At 41.1% G+C, this 24,162-nt stretch overlaps 1 protein-coding gene and 1 pseudogene across 1 annotated transcript in view; one reads left to right on the top strand and one right to left on the bottom strand.

Annotated features, from left to right (window-relative positions):
• The window catches only part of GAB2 (GRB2 associated binding protein 2), a 213,509-nt gene that overhangs the window by 32,800 nt on the left and 156,547 nt on the right, over window positions 1-24,162 (top strand). The gene's annotated exons all lie outside the window — the stretch shown is intronic.
• Window positions 6,341-8,169, bottom strand: LOC116418424 (annotated as a pseudogene).

The raw sequence follows: 24,162 nt of genomic DNA, 5'->3' as shown, positions 1-24,162 counted from the left end.
AGGCATAAGCTACCGCACCCAACCAGTTTTCATATTTTCTATAGCTGTCTGCTTCTCTGTCAGTTCCCATCTTTGTTCCAGTTTCTTTTGCTTCACGATACATCTTCAGTCATGATAAAGCATGCCCAAAACTTAATGGCATAAGTTAACCATTTTATTTTACTCACAGATTCTGTGGGTCAGGAATTCAGAGAGGGCATGGCAGGAACTTGTTTCTGCTCGCCAATATCTGGGGCTCCAACTAGGAAGGATTGAATGGCCCAGAATGACTTGACTGCTAGGAACTGGAATCCTCTGAAAGCATCACTTACATACCTGTCACCAGGGCTGGGATGACTCAAAGGCTCTGCTCAGCTGCAGTTGTTGATGAGAGCACCTACGAGTGGCCTTTACATGTAGCCCAGGTTTCCTCTCATGGCAGTCTCTAAGCAATCAGACTGCTTACATGGTGCTCAAGGGCTCCAAGAGTGAATGTCTTAGTGGCCAAGATGAAAATGTCATGGCCTTTTTTAGTGACCTAGCCTTAGAAGTCACATAGTATTACTTTGGCCATACTTTATTGGTTGAAGGAGTCACAAGTCCACTCAGATTCATGGAAAGGGAACATAGACTCCCAACCTCTTGGTAGATACAGTGTCAAAGAATTTGTGGTCATTTAAATTTTTATTTATTTTTAAATTTAGATACAGGGTCTCACTGTCACCAAGGCTGTTGTGCAGTGGTTTGATCTCAGCTCATTGCAACTTCAACCTCCTGGGCTCAAGCGATCCTCCCACCTCAGCCTCCTGGACAGCTGGGACCACAGGTGCATGGCACCACATCCAGCTAATTTTTCACAGAGATGGTGTTGCACCATTTTGCCCAGGCTGGCCGTTTTTTAAAACTGCCACAATAATATTTATTTTTCAGGATCAAATCTCCTTTGAATCTTTTCAAAGGTCAACTTCCTAATCAGGGCTCTTTGAGTAAATACTTCCTCTTTCTGAGTACTGCCCACTTCCCTATTTCTGCTGAAAATCTTACTTGGTCAAGGCAGGGATTTCATCTGCATTATTGATCTCCAGATCCTCATCAATCTAGAACAGTGTCTGGCAAACCACTGATGTTTCATACATATAACTGACTATGTAATGCTTACTATGTATTTGTGTGAGAGAGAAGAGGATATCTACATTGGTATCTGTGTGGAATTTTCTACTTCAGTGTCTAATTTCTGATGTATTCCTGAGTCACCTATTGAGACTCATTCTGTCTTTTGGAGTGATGTGCACGAACCCATTATTGGAGGAGATTGTGGTATTGGACATCTGTCTCAAAGTCTCTATACACTGAGAACTCTTCGTTCCAACCATAGGCCTCTATTGGTCCACCAGTCTCTTAGCAATATATATATATATAGCTATATATATATATATATATTTTTTTTTTTTTTTTTTTTTTTGAGACGGAGTCTTGCTCTGTCGCCCAGGCTCAGTGGTGCGATCTTGACTCGCTGTAACCTCCGCCTCCCTGGTTCAAGTGATTCTTGTGCATCAGCCTCCTGAGTAGCTGGGATTACAGGCACTTGCCACCACACCCAGCTAGTTTTTATTTTCTTTTTTGTAGATATGGGATCTCACTATGTTTCTCAGGCTGATCTCAAACTCCTGGCCTCAAGTGATCCTCCTGCCTTGGCTTCCCAAAGGAAAAAGTCTTTTTATGAGATTGTTTAAGGCCTCTGTATAAGTTGGGCTTGACTAGTGAGAAATCACTTGTTTACAGCTTGCTGTTGTGGGCTGTAAAGCAATAGCCTCACCAAGCCTAGTTTTGTTTATTTCAAACCCTTTGTAAACCAAGGGAACAGATGCAAAGTATCTCATTTTCATGAACTTCCATATCAAGGTTTTCTATTAACTGAATTTGTGATTGGTGAGCTTTGAGCCAGTGACTACTATTCTCTTTTGTTACTGCGCGTGACATGTGTGGTGTTAACATAAACTGTACCCTAAAGCTGCCTGGTCCTGAACTACTGAATTTATGTGGTGGTAGATACAAAAAGATCTATATTATGCAGAAAAGAACAAAGTATTATCTTATCCATGTACAAAATTATTATGCAACAAATGCCTAAAATTCCTGCCGTGTGCAAGAACTTCAGCTAGGCATTGTGAGGGATAAAGGTATAACAAAGTGTGATACTGAACTGATGATATTGGTAACCTGTGGGGATTTGACTGGCAGGGATGGTAAAAGGGGCTTCAACTTTATGGTGTCTCAATTCTGTTTTTAAAATAACAGCTTTGTTGAGATATAATTCACATACCATTAAAGTCACCATTTAGAAGTGTACATATGCAGTGTTTTCAGTGTATTCATGCCATCACCACTCTTTTCAGAACATTCTCAGCTGAAAAGAAAACCACGGCCAGGCCCGGTGGCTCACGCCTGGAATCCACACTTTGGGAAGCCGAGGCGGGTAGATCACCTGAGGTCAGGAGTTTGAGAACAGTCTGACCAACATAGAGAAACCCTGTCTCTATTAAAAATACAAAAAATTAGCCGGGCATGGTGGCACATGGTTGTAATCCCAGCTACTTGGGAGGCTGAGGCAAAAGAATCACTTGAACCCCAGAGGCGGGGGTTGCAGTGAGCCGAGATTGCACCATTGTACTCCAGCCTGGGCGACGAGAGCAAAACCCTGTCTCAAAAAAAAAAAAAGAAAGAAAACCACATGCTTCTCTCTGTCATTCTCTAAGAGAAAAGGTAGAGAAGAACATGGAGTTGTTCTTCATGTCAATCTCAGATGTTTCCCCCAAAGTAAAATGTCATTTTTCCTGTTCTGATCTCAGAACATGTTGATTGAGACTCTATCTTGGCACTTAACACATTCTGCCAAGAAACTAGAAGCATGAATACCTCTCTTCTGCTAGCTTAGGAGGACCTTGGGAGCAAAGACTAGGTCTTAGTGCTAATTTTACCACCTGTTGAGTAAATGCTTAATATGTACTCATTAAATATCAGTTTGAATTCTGTTGACAGACTTTTTAGGTAGATTTCTAGGAGAAACATCTTTTCTGACCAACACATCCCTAGTTCATTTCTCTGTTAGGTGGAATTTCTTATTCTTCTGTTTCTACCCAAAGAAGTACGATTTAAGGCAACAGGGCAAGACTCCGTCTCAAAAAAAAAAAAGATAAGAGTTAACTTTCTTTCTCGCTCTTGCTCTCAGTCTCTGTCTCTCTCCCTTTAACAAAACAAAAGCAAGCACGACTGATGGTGGGAATAGAATCATTGCATTTGCTTATTTTGAAGTTATGTTCTCTAAGGATATCCATAGCTCTGAGGGCAGAAGTTGGTAGAGAACATTTGGATAAAGATAAGAGAAATTATGTTCTGGGAATATATTGTGTACCCCATCTATAAACAATATGATGCCAGGCACAGTGGCTCACACCTGTAATCCCAGCTTTTCGGGAGGCTGAGGCAGGAGGATCACTTGAGCCCACGAGTTTGAGATCAGCCTAAACAACATAGCAAGACGCTGTCTCTACAAAAAATTCTTAAAAATAGCTGGATGTGGTGGCACATCCCTGTAATCCCAGCTACTCAGGAGGCTGAGGTAGGAGGATTGCCCAAGCCCAGGAAGTTGAGGCTGCAGTGACCTGTGATCAGGCCACTGCACTCCACCCTAGACAACAGAGCAAGACCCTGTCTCAAAAAAAAAAAAAAAAAAAAAAACAATGTGGAGGCCAGGCACAGTGGCTCACGCTTGTGATCTTAGCACTTTGGGAGGCTGAGGCAACTGGATCTCTTGAAGTCAGGACTTCAGGACCAGTCTGGCCAACAAGGCAAAAAACCCCATTTCTACTAAAAAATAGAACAATTAGCCGGGTGTGGTGGTGCATGCCTGTAGTCCCAGCTACTTGAAAGGCTTAGGCACAATAATTGCTTGAACCCAGGAAACAGAGATTGGAGGGAGTCAAGATCGTGCCACTGCACTCCAGCCTGGACTCTGTCGCAAAAAAAAAAAAAAAAAAAAAAAATGCGGAGTCATAATTTATTATGCATATTATGTACATATTGAGCACTTACTATATAAAGTAGTGTCCTGTGCATTTCTTATGTATTAGTTAACCTTCACTTTTATTTTCTCCATTTTGTGGATAAGAAACTAAGAAACAGTTTCTTATTGTTTTACAGGAAAATTGCAAAAGATGTTTCCATTAGAAAGTAAAAGAACCACATTTTGACCCCAAGCAATCTTCCTCTAGTGCCTGGTTGGTGTCTCTATATAAAATAAACTGAATTTGAATCGTGGCTCTACTATTTAATAGGAATATAGCTTTGGATAAGTCATCTAATCTCTCTGAGCCTCACTTTCTACATGGGGTAGTTGGCAGATTGTGAGTAAAGCTCCTTATTCCATTGTGATTCCCTTCTGTCATTTATTTGTGGATTTTTCTTGCTAACTCTATACAGTCTGGCAGTAGCAGGATATGTGAGTGATGGCAGATTTCAACTATTTGGTTATGTAATGATTAAGCAATTCTACACATCCTTTTCAATTGTGTTAACTACTTTCTCAACCCACTGAGAGACCACTGTTACTGTGAACTTAATTCTGACCCAGTGGTAAAGATTTTGTTAATACGACTTGATGAGAACTTGATAACGTGATGGTCAATTTAGTTTGTTAGCAGTAAAGAGCAAGAACATTGTACCCCAGACTTTAGAAATGCATATTTCAGGAAGTGTATCTGAAAACCTAAACCAATGCTAGTACATCGAGAGAAGATGATAGCCCACGGGATCATGTGGGAAGCATGCCAGATAAGGAGTAGTTGAAGCCTCAGAGGTCATACAGTGTGAGGAAAAGGAGAGTTTTAAAAAGAAAAAAAAGAAAAAGAAGATAGTCCATTGCAGTGGCTCACACAGAATTTAAAGTAGGAGGACTGCTTGAGCCCAGCAGCTCTAGGCTACAGTGAGCTATGATCTAGCCACTGTACTCCAGTCTGGGCGACAAAGTGAGACCCCACCTCATTCATTCATTCATTTATTATTTTGGTAACAAAGTTTTGTTTAATGTCTAAATCTAACATGAAACATGTCATTTTCATTTGAAAGTACAATTTTATGAAATAATAAATACATAGAAGGCTTGGCCAACATTTATAAACCAGGATCTGACATAAATGTAAATCTACGTCAACTTCCCTTGACCTCACGTTGTCTTTTCATAAGAGACAGTCACTTTGGCCAGTAGGGAAGAGAGAAAAACCAATAACATGAGTAAACAATTTCCATCTGACCTGGCCCTGACTGGGGTCATTACTCTAAGCCACATGCCTTACTTTGCTCTGACACTTCAGGATGTTCCCTTCTGGTATTAGCTGTGCACCAACATTACGAGGTCGCAAGGGCTCTCCTTGCCATTCTCAATAAATCAGTTTTGCAAAACCTCCAGGCCTTCTTGCAGAGTATTCACGCATGTAGGGTTGTAGCTGATCAGCCATAAAGACAGGCTTTCCTTTAGGCCCTGCAGCAGTGTGGTACCAGTTTGAAAACCTCCATCCAGTGCACATAATGAAAGTCAGAAAAAGACCTTCACTACTTATGTGTACTTTCTACAAAGAAATAGATACCTGGATGAGGGCCAAGACTGCCTCCTTCATCATTTCATTTTGTGTATCTGTGTTGACAGAGTCAGCAAGAGAAGAGATATCAAGTGCTCACAAGGTCCCTAGGTCTGTCCTTTTAGCCAGACCTTCCCTTGCTACTTGTAATTCCTTGACAGAAGACATTGTGGTAGTGAGTACTCACGAAAGAAGCAACTAGAATGGGGCACTTCTCCCAGGGCAAACACTGAATCCTCTTTCTGTTATAAAGTTCCCTGAGTCCTGGACTTGGTTGTTCACATAGATAGAATGATAGCTATCGAAACTGTCCCTGACTTAGTAATTCTCTCTGAACTCCCTTGAGAGGGCCCAGGTACTCTCATTTTCCATCTCTCCTGATAAAAAGTAAAGAATGAGTCTAAGAGTCTTGACCATCATATATCTGTCAAGCACTGCCTGGGGATGGGGAAGCTTCAAATAACCAGATACATACATATAGATAGATAGGTAAAGATGTCTCATAGCTACACTTCCATTTTTGTATTAATAAAATACTAATTATGTATCAGTCTTGTGCTAGGCACTGAAGATTCAATGCTGAATAAGACAGGTTAGATAACTTTTTGTTAAGCATAACATGTACGCCTCCCAAATGTTCTATTGATGACAGATTCCTATCATTGGGTGCCTCATAATTTTGTATTCTTTCATCATATCTAAGGTTAAACTCTACATGGTAACTTTGCTCAGTTTGGAGACATTGGACATGCTTCCCATCTTCTGTGGAGTTTCTGGCGTCTAAGAAGGCTCAACTGCCTGCCAAAGTTTCTCCTGCATATGCTACAAGTATGAGGCTGCTCACCTGTGTGAGTTCTCTGGTGTTTAATAAGGTGGGATTTGTGAATGAATCTTTTCCCACATTCATGACACTTCTCTCATGTGTGAATTCTTTGTGTATGTAGATTTGTGTCATAACTAAAGCTTTTCCCACACCATGAGCATTTATATGGGTTTATTCCTTGATGTGTCATGAAATGCTTATTAAGACCTGAACTCCATCTAAACCTCCTGTCACATTGTTGACATTTATGGAGTTTCTCTTAAGTGTGAATGCTCTGGTGCTTAATAAGATCAGAGCTAACTCTGAAGATTTTCCCACAGTCCTGACATTTAAAAGGTTTCTCTCCTGTGTGGCCTTTTCTGTGAAGATCCATAAATTTTAGAAGCTCTTGTTTATAAGTTGTAAGTTTCTTTTCTTCCTTGGAAAAGCTTGATGCCATTTCTGTACCTTGCAAATTACCATGATTTTCCCTGCCCGTAAGTTTTCTGGGCAATTTTCATTCTGGTCTTTTTTGATACTTTGCATCCTGCTGTTTTTATTTCAGATGCAGAAACAGATGTAGGATAATCATTTCCAGTGTAATTTTTTAGCTTTAGCCCTAAAGAGATGACAGTCTCATAGATACCCTGCATTACATCATTGTAGAGAGTCTTCTCAAGAGGATCTAATAATTGCCATTCTTCCTCGGAAAAGTACACAGCCGTATCTTCAAATGTCAGCAAACTCTGGGACTCACGCGGGATGAGCTCAGATGCCATCTTCCAGTCTTTGTTGCTTTTCTGCTCAGAAAGGGCTAAAATCTGTTGAACATGCACAGCTCTTTCATTTACAGGCTGGGTTTCTTTTCTGAGTATTCCAGCCCAGCTGTTCTTTTTTTTTTTTTTTTTTTTTTTTTTTTTTTGAGACTGAGTCTAGCTCTGTCTTCCAGGCTGGAGTGCAATGGCCGGATCTCAGCTTACTGCAAGCTCCGCCTCCCGGGTTTACGCCATTCTCCTGCCTCAGCCTCCGAAGTAGCTGGGACTACAGGCGCCCGCCACCTCGCCCAGCTAGATTTTTGTATTTTTTTTTTTAGTAGAGACGGGGTTTCACCGTGTTAACCAGGATGGTCTTCATCTCCTGATCTTGTGATCCGCCCGTCTCGGCCTCCCAAAGCGCTGGGATTGCAGGCTTGAGCCACTGCGCCCGGCCCCAGCCCAGCTGTTCTTATAGTACCTGGTATGTATTCCAATATTATTTCTGGAACAGACCCATTAGTTTGGGCTCTTCTGGCTCCCGCTTGAAGCCTGAGGCCACTGTTGTTCCTCCCAAGAGCACTGCCTCCTCTCCCAGCTCATGGGCTATGACATTCTTTGTTCCACCAGGTTCTGCAAGCGTTCCACCAGGACCAGAACCTTTTTGACATGCTGTGGATGATGCTTCTGCACCCATTTCTGGGTCCCTTGGGCATAATGGTCAGGAACTGCTCTAGTACCAGCATTTCCAAGATCTGCTTTTTTGGGTGGATCTCTGGCCTCAGCCACTGATGGCATAATTTCTAGCCTCAAGCGGTTCAGTTGCTTCCTGATAACAGAAGCTCCAGAAGTGCCTGCGAGCACTCTCAGGACCAAGAATCTCTATTTGTGTGCTATATTTCTTACTCTGACTGGAGTTCTCTTTCACAGACCTATTAGTCTCCCACATAACCCCCATATGGGAGTTCAAGCATGCATCTACCTTCAGCTCTCTCATTATCATTTACTCTAGGAAGAGTTTTACTCCTGTGTGTGACGTGGACACCCACCTGGTGTCACCTTTGAGGTGCATCAGGTTTGGTACAAAATCAATGAATAGATCTTCCCAAGAACACTTCAGTCAGCTCTGGCTTCCCTAGAGGCTATGCCTCTGTCTCCACACCTCCCTGCTGCTCGGGGCAACGAAGCTCTCCGCTCCTGCATCACTGAAAAGTGATGTCAGGAAAGCCCGTGATACTAGCGAGTAAAGCTCCAAGATTTTGGGAGCCTGGGAAAGGACCTTGGAAGATCATTTCCCCCATTCAATCCCTCCACGTCCCAGAGACCTTACCCTGACTCATTACTCCTGGGACGAGGTCTGTGGCCATTCATTCATTTAATTAATTGAGACAGGGTCTGGCACTGTTGCCCAGGCTGGAGTGCAGTGGCACGATCTCAGCTCACTGCAACCTCTGCCTCCTGGGCTGAAGCCAGCCTCCCACCTCAGCCTCCTGAGTAGCCAGCATTACAAGTGCACACCACCACACCTGGCTAATTTTTTTTTTTTTTTTTTTTTGGAGAGACAGGGTTTTGCCACGTTGCCCAGGCTGGTCTTAAACTCCTGGGCTCAAGTGATTTGCCCACCTCGTCTCCCAAAGTATTAGGATTACACACATGAGCCACCACACCCAGCTGAGACGCCGCTTCTTAAAAAAAAGATAAAAGGAAAAAGGCATTGTTGTAGCTATGCCATTCCTTGTGTTTCAGTGTTTGAATTAATGAATTTTTTATCTTATGCCTGCTTTTCATGGAAATGGTAGTATTCCCTACTTGCCAGTCATGACTTACAGCCTTTTCTGGAAGATTATTTCATTTTTGTTTTTTCTTTTTTGAGGTGGAGTTTTGCTCTTGTTGCCCAGGTTGGAGTGCAATGGCACAATCTCAGCTCACTGCAACCTCCGCCTCCTAGGTTCAAGCAATTCTCCTGCCTCAGCCTCCAGAGTAGCTGGGATTACAGGCATGTGCCACCACGCCCAGCTAATTTTGTATTTTTGGTGGAGACAAGGTTTTGCCATGTCAGGCTCGTCTCAAACTCCTGACCTCAGGTGATCCACCCACCTCAGCCTCCCAAAGTGCCAGGATTACATGCGCGAGCCACTGCACCTGGCTGGAAGACTATTTCTAAAGTCAGACAAGGGATACACTCAATGTGTTTTCTGAGAAATGTTAGTCTAGGGCATCTGAGAGGCCAGAAACCTTTACCATGAGTAAAAGAATCACGGCTCATAACCTCTAGTTTTCATCTCATACTGTTGATTTTTAATGGAGTTCCTTGTTTTAGTAACAAATAAAATAAATGTTTTCTGCTCTCAAATCTACAGGGACTTTATTAAAATTTAAGGAACAATATTTGACAGTCTTTTGAACATTTAGAAAAATAGGGTTTATTGTGGCTAAGTCTAAAGGGTCTCGTGATTACAACTGACTGAAAAAGAAGGAATCCTTTTCTTTCCGTGCATGGTGACTTAATTTTATGTACCGTACTATTCAATAACGATACACTGCTATTCTTGGAGGGTCTAATAGGCATTAGTGTAAGTATCCCTATTGTTATTTACACTAGGAAAAAAAGCATACCTCAGGTCTTTGAGAATCCAGGAAAGCTTTGTTTTAGAATATTGCCCCAGCAGAAGGGAGCCAAGGAAATGTAGGCTTTTACTGAGTGCCTACAGGATGCCTCTCACTGGGGATGTAAATGAGATAGTCCTTGGCCTTCAGGAGCCAGGTGTAGAAGGAAATCAATCAATGGTAACTGAGAGCCACTGAGATGCTGCAATTCCAACATAACAAAGTGCCATGAGAGCACAGAGGAAGGTACAGCTAATTGATTGCGAATGTTCAGAGAAGGCGTCAGAGCTTGGTTCCATCAACCAGGTCTGGAGGGATCAGTAAAACTTGAACTAGAAGAAGAGAACAAAGGTCTTTTAGCCAAAGGGAACAGCTTGTGAAACTTGTTCCTGACACACTGGAATGATGAGATGGAGCTGATATGTGAGAAGTGGTGGGATTAGCATGGCCAGGTTATGAAGATTCTCATATGTTAAGGAGTTAGAGCTATTATTCTTTAAGCAGCAGGAAACTGCAAAGTTAAGTGTGTAGGTTTTAATGGCCTACCTCACACATGTGATAGAGCCACCTCTGGTTCTCTGATTAAATAATTTGAGAAACAATCCATACTATATTTCTTTTTCATGATGACTCTATAGGTACATAATACATTGGAGGCTCTGAAATGATACAAACTCATTTAACTTGCTTAACATAGGGTCGAATGTGCTCAGACTTGGAACCTTTTTTATCTCTTTACCTTTTAGTTTTTAGTAACATGTTTAAGACATCTGATACAGGGAAAGGAGGAAGAGGGAGAAACAGGCTTCTAGGGAAATAAAAGAAGAACCTTTCTCATCAATCCATCAGTATTTGGCTGTAGGAGGTGGGAGGAGGAAGAGCCATTTCTTAAATCTAAAGACAGCTCTGTACTGGGAGTGAGGAAGTCTAAGTTCTTCTTCTGCCTTTGCTGTTAAATAAGCTGTGTGCCCTTGGCCAGTTCACTACTTTTTTGAGACTCATTTCTCAAGACACAGATAATACTGCTTGAGCACAGGTTAGTTGGATTCTGTGTTAAGGGCTTTTTATGTATTAGCTCATTAAATCCTCAAATCAAACCTAAAGTTAGATTTCCATTTTAAAGATAAGAAAACTGAGGAATTGAGAGATTAAAGAAGCTATTCAAGACCACCTTCTAGTAAATGGAGCTGCTGAGATGGATGGGAGATGGGACATTTTCAGTGGAAGAAACAACTTAAAGGCACAGAAGTGAAAAGGAGCAGGTAATCTTCAAGGAATGATGTGTATAATTTGGTATCGTCAACCTTAAATAGTCAGATTCAGAAAATATGATTAAGTAGAGTCTATTTGAGTGCAGAGCTTGAGTATGGCCACCTGGGAGACACTGACTCCAAATGAATGGGGTCAGAGTTTCAAACTAGAGAAGATAAGGTTTCACTTATATAGGCAGAGACACAGAAATTTTAACAGAATTACAACATTTCCCATACAAGACCAGTGCCTACATTACAGTGATTTGACTGGTTACAGATTCTACATTCCAAGGAAGATTACTCCATGAGGAAGGACAGCGTTCTGAGATGGTCTTACCTCTGGTGCCATTTGGTCTTAATTACGGGGTGGGGAGGTTGGGAGTGGGGAATGGGGGCAGAAGTTGCAGCTGCATGACATGTGACTCAGGGTGCATAGCCACATTCCTCCCAAGGCTCCGAATAATTTAAAGTTCCAACAGCTTTCAGTTTGAATTGTTTAACTTCACAGTATGCAGTGGACTTGGAAGTGTGATAGGAGATAAGAGTGGAAAATGTAGGTTTAGGCCATGTTATAGAGGACCTTGAAGGCTTTTATCTGCATTTTATTCTGCAGCTATTAGGGAGTCTTTATCATCCCAATTTTCAAATGAGGCCTTAGAAATGTTCTCATTCCTGTAATCCCAGCACTTTGGGAGGCCAAGGCAGGCAGATCACGAGGTCAAGAGATCGAGACCATCCTGGCCAATGTGGTGAAACCCCGACTCTACTGAAAATACAAAAATTAGCTGGGCATGGTCCACACACCTGTAGTCCCAGCTACTTGGGAGGCTGAGGCAGGAGAATCACTTGAACCCAGGAGGCAGAGGTTGCAGTGAGCAGAGATCACGCCACTGCACTCCAGCCAGGCAACAGAGCGAGACTTTGTCTCAAAAAAAAAAAAAAGTTCTCATTCAATGTCATTCACAATTATTTTGTATTCCACTAAGCAGGGGGATAGATGCCTTATTGAAAGAGTGCTTACAGACTTATGCGGACATATGTGCGGACATATATTTATCGTCCATCACTCTTGCATACACAAAAAAGAAAAGTATAAATGAAACATCGGTAAACAATTTTTAAAACTACTTCATAATCAATCCTAGCTTTGAATCACTTTTTAATTCATTGTCCATATTTGCCTACATAATAACTGCCCTGCATGCCATCAAGAGTATTGATGGTACAACATTTCTAAAAAATGATTCAACATTGTCTTCAAATTTTTATTTCAAATCACTGACACGTATTTTGCAAGTTTCAACTTTGGCACTTTCTTGGTCTTACGAGAAGATCTTAGCAAAAAGTCTCACAACTACTGAAATTCATGTTTCTCCCTAAAATGGCTCTTGATTTATTTGTTCAGGGTTGTATTTGTCCAGTCACAATGCCAGCCATGACAGCCAAGTACACCCTTGTGCAGGCAATGACAACTGTGTCCTGACTGCAGCTTAACTGTAAGACACTATCAATAGTAGGAAACATTCTGATTTTGATGTTAAAATGAACTGAATTTGAATTAATGAAATAGAGTAGCTTGTTGAAAATCATAGGATGGTGAAGGTATCAGGACCCATTTGCTCACTATGGTCAGTCCAGCCAGTAGGAAATCTATCTGGTCGGTCAACTGTGTGAGAAAACCCTTTCCTAAAGAGAAGCTTTACCTTTTTTATTTCCCTGTTATTTTGAATTTACATTTACTAAGGAGGAAACCAAGGCAAGAAAGACAGCCAAGGACATTTTAATTGACTCGAGATACTCACTTTTAATCAAGTCTTTTGTGTTCTGGAAAGTGCCTTGAGATCTTTTAATAATCTTGCCAAGTCAGCATTTCAATTTGGTACTCAGGATGAGTGATTAGAAGTCTTGACACGCCAGCTAGCTTCTCTGTGGAGAATAGCTGAAGCTTCTGGAGAACCACAGTCTTAAATTAGTCTGAAGAAGTGTGAGATCACAACAGGAAGTAATGTGAACAGGAGGAGTTATTGGTCAGATGGTTCAGAGCACTGGATGATCTTAATAATTTGATCATTCCAATTTTCCTTGTATATAATGAACACTTATTGATTGCTTCTATTAAATTCATCTCCTTTCTCCTTCCTTGCAACACCTTAATTTCTGTTCAGACATCTGTGTGATTCTGGGGAAGCTGGCTCCGTCTATCCTATGCTTCAGGTTTGGCTAGTTAGCACATTACATTCCCTCAGCCACCATGATTATTTTGGATTAGGCATGTAATCTAAGCAGGTATAGTCTGAGTGTATTCTAGTTGGTATGGTAAGTGGATATAAGGCCTCTATTCTGCCATATGGTTTGGTTAAATATAAGAAGTGTGTATGGGGCACAGTGGCTCATGGTTGTAATCCCAACTACTTGGGAGATGGAGGCAGGATTGCTCGAGGCCAGGAGTTCAAGATAAGCCTGAGCATCATAGTAAGACCCCTGTTTCACAGAAACAAAAGAACAAAAAGAAAAAAGTGACTATGAATCCTGTACTCTGACCCTAGGCTTACAAAGAAGTTCACACCATCACAGATAATGCAGTCAGGGTGAGGGGAGAAAGAGAGAACCAATGCCTTCACATCAGGGTTGCTATGAGAATTGAATGGGATCTTGACTGAAAAGCACCTTGCAGAAAAGTCTGACATAAAATATAAATTCATGTTGTAAGGACTTTTGGAATTGCTAATGACAAAAACCAACTCAAGTAAATTTAAGCAAGAAATAGAAATGTAATGGTATGATAATAAGGAAACTCAGAAAAGTGAATGTTTTCTAGATACCAGGTGACCTTGGGCACACAATCATGTTTCAGTGGCCCAAGGGCGCTCATTGTAACTCATACTGCTTGTTTGTGTTTGACTTTCTTTTCTCCTATAGGCCAGCTGTCTGTAGGTGATAAGAAAGGAGATCACTGGCAACCCTCAGTCCTCTCATCTCTGTAACTCAAAAGGCAAGGTCCTCACTTTTAGAACTCCAAATTTAAAATCCTGGGGAAGGATACTGACAGTTGGGGTCATAATTCTACCCCTGGACTAAGCCACTATGGCCAGGGATTGGAAACTATGGTAGTCAGACTAGAGCTACCTGTGCCTTACCTGACACTCACATGGTAGATGTGGAGAGGGATGAGTGACAACTTCACTCGGAATCATGTTTGCATCTCATGAAAAGCAATTTCCACCATGAGAAAGGGAAACAATGCTGGATAATAAAACAAGTATCCAGTTATTCAGTACTTTTTGTCTGAAGCAGATTCATCCTCCTTATCTCTGACGGGGTGGAGGGAAAATAGGAAAGTAGGAGAGAGAGTGAAGTGTAAATTGTATTGTGTACTTAACTATGTAGTAAGTAAACTTTACAGGTATGAGCCCATTGCATCTCATTTAATCTTTTTTGTTCTTTTTTTTTTTTTTGCGACGGAGTCTCGCTCTGTCGCCCAGGCTGGAGTGCAGTGGCCTGATCTCAGCTCACTGCAAGCTCCGCCTCCCGGGTTTATGCCATTCTCCTGCCTCAGCCTCCTGAGTAGCTGGGACTACAGGCGCCCGCCACCTCGCCCGGCTAGTTTTTTGTATTTTTTAGTAGAGACAGGGTTTCACCATGTTAGCCAGGATGGTCTTGATCTCCCGACCTCGTGATCTGCCCGTCTCGGCCTCCCAAAGTGCCAGGATTACAGGCTTGAGCCACCGCGCCCGGCCTTATTTAATCTTTACTACAGTGCCGTGTAATAGGTAATATTCCCACGTCACCCAGAAACAAGCTTAAGCTAAGAAACTAGCCCAGGACCATAAAACCTAAATGTTTTATGAGTCAGGAGCTAAAGCTGAGTTCACTTGTCTCCAAAGCATATTAGGCTTTTCTGCTGCTACCACGTTCTTCAAAATAAAGTGAGTTAAACTTACGTGGTCAACATGCCGGTCCCCTGTACCCCCTGCTACCTACTCAATGTTTGTGTCCCCCAAAAACCATATATTGAAATTCTAATTCCCAGTGTGATAGAATTTGGAGATGGGGCATTTGGGAAAATTAAGTCATGAGAGTAGAGCCCTCATGATGGGATTAGTGTCTTTATAAGAAGTGAACATACACAAGAGAACTTGCATCCACTCGCCTTTCTGCCATGTGAGGACACAGCAAGAAGGCAGCCATTTGTAAACCTGGAAAAGGGCCATCACCAGACACTGGACCTGCTAGTTGCTTCATCCTGGACTTCCCAGCCTCCAGAACTGTGAGAAATATCTGTGTATTAGGCTGTTCTTGCAGTGCTAGAAATAAATACCTGAGACTGGATAATTTAAAATGAAAATAGATTTAATTGGTTTACAGTTCTGCAGGCTTTACCAGAAGCATGGTGCTGGCATCTGCTCAGCTTCTGGTGAAGCCTCAGGGAGCTTTCAGTCATGGCAGGAGATAAAGGGGGAACAGGCACATCACATAGTGAAAGCAGGAGCAAGCATAAGAGAGTCAGGGTGGCAGGAGGTGCCACACACTTTTGAATGACCAGCTCTCACAAGACTCACAGCACCAAGCCATGAGGGATCCACTCCCATGATCCAAACACCTCACCAAGCCCTACCTCCCATACTGCAGATTACAATTCAGTATGAGATTTGGGCAGGGATAAATATCCCGATTATCAGTCTGTTGTTTAAGTCACCTAGTCTATAGTAATTTGTTATAGCAGCCCAGGCTGATTAAGACACTTCCCTAGTCAGTCTCGGTGCCCTCCTCCAACTCTCCCTCATCATGAGCCTAGATTAGAACTTGAAACCTAGGTTGTCCAGACTTACATGGTTATTCTTGCCTTATCCTACAGTAAATAAAAGATGTATTCCCCATCTTTTAATCAGAACAGAATGTGTGAAAACATTTTCAAGTTTCACATATACTGAACCACAACCTTTTACTTAAAAGATGAAAAAGCTGTAGCAAGAGCTGGCTGGTCTGTATTTGAATCCCATTACTTACTAACTAGGTGAGTATTCTGTGTCTCAGGTTTTTCATCCTTAAAGTGAGGCTAATGATGCAACCTATCTCATAAGGCTTGTTGTGAAGATTGAGTGAGTTAATATATAAAGTGCTTAGAACAGTATCTGGTATACAGCAAGTACTGTCTCAGTGTTAGCTCTTTATTAGAAGTATTGTTATTCATCATTAATGGACTCTTCTTATTAATGCCAAAACAGGCAGACTTTGCTTCAGGAATCTTCATTTTGCTGCTTGAGTTCACATCTAGTATGTAAGTACTTAGCTCTCAAAGAGAGCTGACTATAATCTAAGGCAGAAATAAACTATTTGTAGTCCAGGAAGTTCTAAGGAAGAAACAGTCTGCCTGCCTATCTGGTCCTGTTCATACACATATGATTAACATTTCCCCCATATTTCCCCTCTAATTATACTTACGTTCTGATCTTTTGCACATGCAAGTTTAAATAAACTTCCCTCTGTTAGACTATGGGAAACAGTTAAATCTGGAATGCACAGAGCTGCTGTATCCAGAGTACTGCAAGTGATTTGGCAGAAGGTTGATATAAGGAGTAGCATGGTCTGAGCACATCTGGCAGGCACCAGAAGCCAATGGAGAGTCTGTGTATGAAGCTTCTGAATGAAATGGAATATAGTTCCCTCTGTGAGGAGCTAGAACAACATAGACCCCAAGGAAAATCTGAAGAGCACTCTGTAACTCATTAATCAGTGAGTCAAAGAGGGAAATGGAAGGCTATATCACTGATATGTAAGCTTTACAAGTTTTGAGGTGGTCGGGCCCTTTCTCTGCCTCTCTCTAGTTCAGCTCAGATTACTACCTGATTCTAGAATGGGATCTGAAACTCAGTTGTAATGGGTAAATCTCAAGATGTATCCATTTACCTCTATATCAGTGGACATATTGGGAACTATACCTCTAGATTGCTGATCTGTTTATGTATTTGTCTCTAATTTTACCATGTATTTGCTATACCAATAAATACCTTTTTAATGTTAAACATTTTAAAACAAATATTTCCACCATATCTTTGCTACTGAAAAGACATTTTATATCAGAAAGAGCCTTAGATTTTTCAAACTGTGTATGGATCAAAAACTACTTTAATTAAGCTGTGCCCAGACTTAAAAAATATATATATACACAAACAAAAAAACCCCGTTTCAAAATGAAAGTGAATAGCTGTGGCCTTTGATTTAAAAATCTCATAAGATAGACTGAGACTATTTTGTAGTAGTAATAGTAGTAGTTTAATTCAAATACCCAGATATTAGCAGGGCATAGTGGCATGTATCTATAGTCCCAGCTACTTGGGAGGCTGAGGTGGAAGGATTGCTTGAGCCCAGGAGTTCTAGGCTGCAGTGAGCTATGATTGTGCAATTGCACTCCAGTGTGGGTGAAAGAGCAAGACTCTGCCTCTAAAAAAAATACAAAATAAATAAACCAAATACACAAAGATTGCAAAGTGTGCAGTTTGTGGTCTTCCCTTTGTTACCAGTGTACCTGTGTATGAAATAGAATTTTCATTACATGCTACAATTAAAATAATATTTCAATAGACTTGAGGCTGTTCTTGAAGATCCAATTTAGCAACTGCATTCTGGCATTTGTTCTCCTCCATACCCATCCACCTTGTTTTATGCATAGAATAAACCCATAACATGTTCTTTCTTAGTTCTTAGTTTCCTGGTGTGTCTAACCACCCGTTAGAGAGAATAATGGGTCTTTCTTTTATATTTCTGTAATACTGTGTGCCATTATATTACTTACTAAATTGTATTTTAATTTAATGTGTATAATTTCTGTCCAACCCCAATAAAATATCAAACCCTTAAAGATAGGGATATTATTCATCTTTGTATTTTTAGCATCCAGCATAATGCCCAGCATATAATAGGCATCTGCAAATTTTTGAATCATTATACGTTAAGAAATGGATGATTAGCAAGGTGTAACAACTTCACGAACTTGTCTAGTCAGTAGCAGCACTGGCACTAGGACTAGACCCTGGGACTTCAGGTTTCCCCCCAGGTGACTCCCAAGTCTTTCCATTATTGTAGGTGTTTGTTGACATGAACAATAAGGTCCTACATAGACATAGTTTTATAATGAGTTCAAAATGGCTCAACAAAAGTGAAACCTGTGATGAATACCAGATTATTTATATTGTAGACCTTGGTCTTAGTAATTTTGTTTTTCTTCAAGGGTTGATGACAGGTCATGAGATTGGAGAAACACACATAGTAGTCAACTGTATGGAGAATATTGAGGAAGTGTGTTTTCGGATTACAAAACTAAATTGAGATCAACTTGGACTTTTTCAGTCAAGCTGTTAGAATGTATGTCTAAAGTTGGCCTGCTTATCATGTGTTATAATATTGGTTCCATCAGACCCTCTGATTTGTCAAATCCTTGCCAAAAATGGGTCCTATAGAAGGCAACCTGGGATTAGAATGCTTTTAAATGTAAAGTCTCAGATGCATTTGTTGATTCCAGCTGTGTGTCAGATACTGCGCTAGCCTGGAGCAACAAAGAAGGATAAAAAGAACCTTGTTTTAGAGGAGCTATTAAGTCAGATTCTCTCCCCAGATTGAACAGCTACACAAAGAGGTGATTTCTGTTAGAGGGGTTTGGGTGATCATCTAACAACAAAGGAGCTGGGAACCAAGAAGGTTTGGTCAATAGTAACAATGACTACATTAATCCAGTATAAAGCCAGGTTCTGTTCCAAGCAATGTACATGTATTACTTAAGTATTTGTTTACGTTTGCTGAAGTTTTCATTGTCCCGGACCCATTCAGTGTGTTATTTTTATCTCTACGTTTAGAAACTTTGACCTTTTTTGTTTTGTGGCTTGTCTCTTGTTTGATTTAAAAAGTCATTATATGGCTGGGCATGATGGCTCACTCCTGTAATTACAGCACTTTGGGAGGCTAAGGTGGGCGGAGCTCCTGAGGTCGGGAGTTCAAGACCACCCTGACCAACATGGAGAAACCCCATCTCTACTAAAATACAAAATTAGCGAGACGTGGTGGTGCATGCCTGTAATCCCAGCTACTCAGGAGGCTGAGGCAGGAGAATCACTTTAACCTGGAGGCGGAGGTTGCAGTGAACCGAGATTCCACCATTGTACTTCAGCCTGGGCAACAAAAGTGAAACTCATTCTCAAAAAAATAAAAATGTGGCCGGGCACGGTGGCTCAAGCCTGTAATCCCAGCACTTTGGGAGGCCGAGACGGGCGGATCAGGAGGTCAGGAGATCAAGACCATCCTGGCTAACAGGGTGAAACCCCATCTCTGCTAAAAAAATACAAAAATCTAGCCAGGCGAGGTGGCGGGCGCCTGTAGTCCCAGCTACTCGGGAGGCTGAGGCAGGAGAATGGCGGGAACCCGGGAGGCGGAGCTTGCAGTGAGCTGAGATCCGGCCACTGCACTCCAGCCTGGGTGATAGAGCGAGACTCCATCTCAACAAAAAAATAAAAATAAAAATAAAAAATAAAAAATAAAAAGTCATTATAATCACCTAGTTGCTTTAGATCTGACTCAAAATATAATGTATATAACAGAGAAGAGTTGTTTGCTCCATAAACATGTACTATTATTTGTCAAAAGAGAAGTACAAGTTACTCATATTAGTATTCACAGTCTTCCCTTTAGTTTCTCACTGACTCAGTATATCTGTCGAGATTGCCTTGATACTATCTGCCCCTTAGGTAGTCTGCTTGCCCAGTGGTAAGTCTTTCTAGGGTGGAAGGATTCTTTCTTACTGGGTCTTCTTCCAGGACTCTACTTCTTTCTAGTAGGCTGAATAGAGCAAAAATGTAAAAATAGGGAAGACACGCTGAATCTTCTTAATAAAGAATTTTTAAGATAAAAGGGAAAGGGGAGAATGCAAATTTGAAACTGGTTTTGAAGGTTGGGAGTAGGGTAGGTTGGTGCGTGAGAGACCCTTGAGCAACTGTAGTATATGAGAGAACTGATTAGGAGATAAAAAGTGTGTTATGATTTTGATTTCTTTTCGTATCCATTGAGAAAAGCATGTAAAGATTGGAATTACTCTTTTTTCACTTTTGATTGTTGGACTGTCTTTCTACCCAGGACAGCCACTTAGATTGCTGGGGTTTATTCAGGTTATACATACCGTGCCTCTCTACTTTAACTGGCTTTTTGTTCGTTTCCTTGCTTAGCACTTTTTCTGCAAGCAGCCGATAAATTAGGAATTCTTAAATTCTTGTAGAGGGTTTTTCCTGAAAGACAAGTTTTTTTAGAGAAGTAGAGTGGGCCTAGAGAATAATACCAACCTTAGATATCCACTGTGGAACCTCCAGGGGCTGGTCAAATGTATTTGGCACACTTACTCTTTACCATGTAATCAACCAAGACTTGAATGTCTTTCTTACTTACTGCCTTTGTTGTTGGAGCTACAATCCACATCTGTTCCAGAGGTCATGGAAACTCTTCATCTCTCAGCATTTCTAGTGGGTATCCTTGGCAGATTTAAAGCAGAGTCAGGAGGGTGAGAGCTCAGAGAGGCTAAGGTGAAAGCACTTTGTAAACTTATAGAGGATGATATTTTGTACAAAGCCTGGCACAGAGCAGACATTCAGTAAAAATGCGTTGAATTAAAAGGAAAAAAAGCAGATACCTTTTACTAACAGGAGAAATCTCTTCTGCTTCCCCTACCTTGGTCAGTATAAGAGTGCCTTGTGGGCTATAGTAACCAAAACAGCATGGTACTGGTACCAAAACAGAGATATAGACCAATGGAACAGAACAGAGTCCTCAGAAATAATACCACACATCTATAGCCATCTGATCTTTGACAAACCTGAGAGAAACAAGAAATGGGGAAAGGATTCCCTATTTAATAAATGGTGCTGGGAAAATTGGCTAGCCATAAGTAGAAAGCTGAAACTGGATCCTTTCCTTACTCCTTATACGAAAATTAATTCAAGATGGATTAGAGACTTAAATGTTAGACCTAATACCATAAAAACCCTAGAAGAAAACCTAGGTAGTACCATTCAGGACATAGGCATGGGCAAGGACTTCATGTCTAAAACACCAAAAGCAACGGCAGCAAAAGCCAAAATTGACAAATGGAATCTAATTAAACTCAAGAGCTTCTGCACAGCAAAAGAAACTACCATCAGAGTGAACAGGCAACCTACAGAATGGGAGAAAATTTTTGTAATCTACTCATCTGACAAAGGGCTAATATCCAGAACCTACAAAGAACTCAAACAAATTTACAAGAAAAAAACAACCCCATCAAAAAGTGGGCAAAGGATATGAACAGACATTTCTCAAAAGAAGACATTCATACAGCCAACAGACACATGAAAAAATGCTCATCATCACTGGCCATCAGAGAAATGCAAATCAAAACCACAATGAGATACCATCTCACACTAGTTAGAATGGCAATCATTCAAAAGTCAGGAAACAACAGGTGCTGGAGAGGATGTGGACAAACAGGAACACTTTTACACTGTTGGTGGGATTGTAAACTAGTTCAACCATTACGGAAAACAGTATGGCGATTCCTCAAGGATCTAGAACTAGATGTACCATATGACCCAGCCATCCCATTACTGGGTATATACCCAAAGGATTATAAATCATGCTGCTATAAAGACACATGCACACGTATGTTTACTGCAGCACTATTTACAATAGCAAATGCTTGGAACCAACCCAGATGTCCATCAATGACAGACTGGATTAAGAAAATGTGGCAAATGTGGCACATATACACCATGGAATACTATGCAGCCATAAAAAAGGGTGAGTTCATGTCACCCTTGGATGGATGCAGCTGGAAACCATCATTCTTAGCAAACTATCACAAGAACAGAAAACCAAACACCACATGTTCTCACTCATAGGTGGGAACTGAACAATGACATCACTTGGACATGGGAAGGGGAACATCACACACTGGGGCCTATTATGGGGAGGGGGCAGAGGGGAGGGATTTCATTGGGAGTTATACCTGATGTAAATGACGAGTTGATGGGTGCAGCACACCAACATGGCACAAGTATACATATGTAACAAACCTGCACGTTATGCACATGTACCCTAGAACTTAAAGTATAATAATAATAAATAAATAAATAAATAAGAGTGCGTTGTGACATAGATTAACACCATACAAGTGATAGTTTATATTATTTAATCTCATTTCTTAAAATAGCCCTACAAAAGATAGTATGATTTTGATTTTATGTTTATGGGAATGAAAGTTTTAGCAGGTCTGTGTCACTTGCCCAAATATTACCCTTGTAATAAGAGGTGGAACTGAGATTGGAATGCAAATCTGTCTAGCTTCAAAACTTTTGATTTTTTTTTTTCTACCTTTCTGGCCAGTACAGCTGTCAGACTATGTTAGAAGTCTCACGGGTCCTTCAAGTGACTTTACTAATGGTCTTATGAAAAACTGTCTCCCCTGAGAATTGGTGTTTGAAGTTCTTGGTTCATTCGGCAAACGTGTGCTTAGCCCCAGCTATAAGCATGAGCTGTACTAGACAGCAAAGGTGGACACCTAAGAAATAATCCCATCCTCATGGAGCTGCCAGTGTAGCGAGTGATCATAAATATAAATAATGTTGGGCAGAATGATGTTAGCAGTATAATGTGAGGTTGTCCTGAAGGAGCACAGAGGAGGGATTGAATGAGGGAAGGAAAAGAATCAGCCCCTCTTATGTAAGAGGCAGCACCGTGCCTGCCAGAGCCTAACATCTCTTTTAGCCACCTTAGCTCATTTAATCTTCACTATAACCATATAGTATCCTGATTATACAGATCAGCAACCTACTTGGCGTTTCACAACAAGGAACAGATGGATAGGATTTTCAATCTCAGAACTGTCTGGCTCCAACTCCCTGCCCTTTTCATTAGACTACTGAGTATAGACTGAGTACAGGTTTTTCCTAATGTATGTTTTTTTAAATACATGATACTTAAAGTTCCATTCTGTATACAAGGGTATGTGTTGTGTGAGATTCAGTGTGTCTGTCGAGATTCCCTTCTTATATCTGTGCCTCAGTCAGTCTGCTTGCTCAGTGGTGAGTCTTCAGATGTTGCTGCTTTTGCCATGTTTTCTAACAGTGCTGGCTGTCTCATCTTCCCTCTGTGAGGGCGGGGCTCTGGTTTGGTCTCTGTTATGTCCATTGTGGACAGAACTACAGCAACTCCTGTGCCTAAGCCCCATTTGGCCAGACTCTGGCCTCTCCTACCACTTTCAGGTTCAAACGTGGAGTGTGTTCTTCCCCAGTGACTGTCCAGAGTGGCTGGGTAAACACAGCCTGGAAGTGGGGAGTGAGGGCAGTTGACATCGCTTAGCAGTGCAGATGGAAGCTAGAGAAGGGAAGGAACCAGCAGATAAATTGCTTCCTGTCTGCCTTTCTCCTCCATTTACCCCTTAAACACACAAACACACACACACACGATAATAGTAGTTCCATACAACCCATCTTGTAACCTGTAACCCATCCTGTAACCTGTAACAGTTGTCTGTGTTTTCATGTTAAGCTGTAGCCGGTTTGTTGATGCATATAGCCTTGATTTCCTTTCCTTCCTATCCTTTCCTACCAATCTTTCCTCGCTCTCTGCTCTGAGATTGCAACACATGATAAACAGGTAAGCTTTGTCCCAGACTGTTTTCTAGAACCTGGGCACAGTAGTAGTCAATGAAAAACATCTTTCCCATCCCAGACCGTTGCCCTGTTTACCCTGTTTTATACCTTGTTATTTTTCACTTAGCATAAATGAGGTAATATTTGAATACTTATGTGTCGACACTGTTCTGTATCCTTATGGTTAATGTGCACCAAAATTCTGTGAGATAAAATAAACCATGGATGTAGTTCCATATTTGCATATATAGGTCAATTGTATTTTCTTTTTTAAAGGAAAGATTATTGCTTTTGTTAAAATAGTACATGTTCATTATAAATCAAGAAAAGCTAAAAAAAAAAACAAAAACAAAAACAAAAAAAACCCCACGCCAGATGCCATCATCTGGTAATAACCTTATAAATGCCTTTGGGTTTTTTTAATTTGCTGGTATATAAGATATATTTCTCCCCCTGAAATTTTTTATTCAAATA

This window comes from Piliocolobus tephrosceles, chromosome 13 (assembly GCF_002776525.5).
Source record: "Piliocolobus tephrosceles isolate RC106 chromosome 13, ASM277652v3, whole genome shotgun sequence".
Lineage (NCBI taxonomy): Eukaryota > Metazoa > Chordata > Mammalia > Primates > Cercopithecidae > Piliocolobus > Piliocolobus tephrosceles.
Note: the sequence above shows the minus strand (reverse complement) of the source record. Positions and strands in the feature narration are given on the sequence as shown.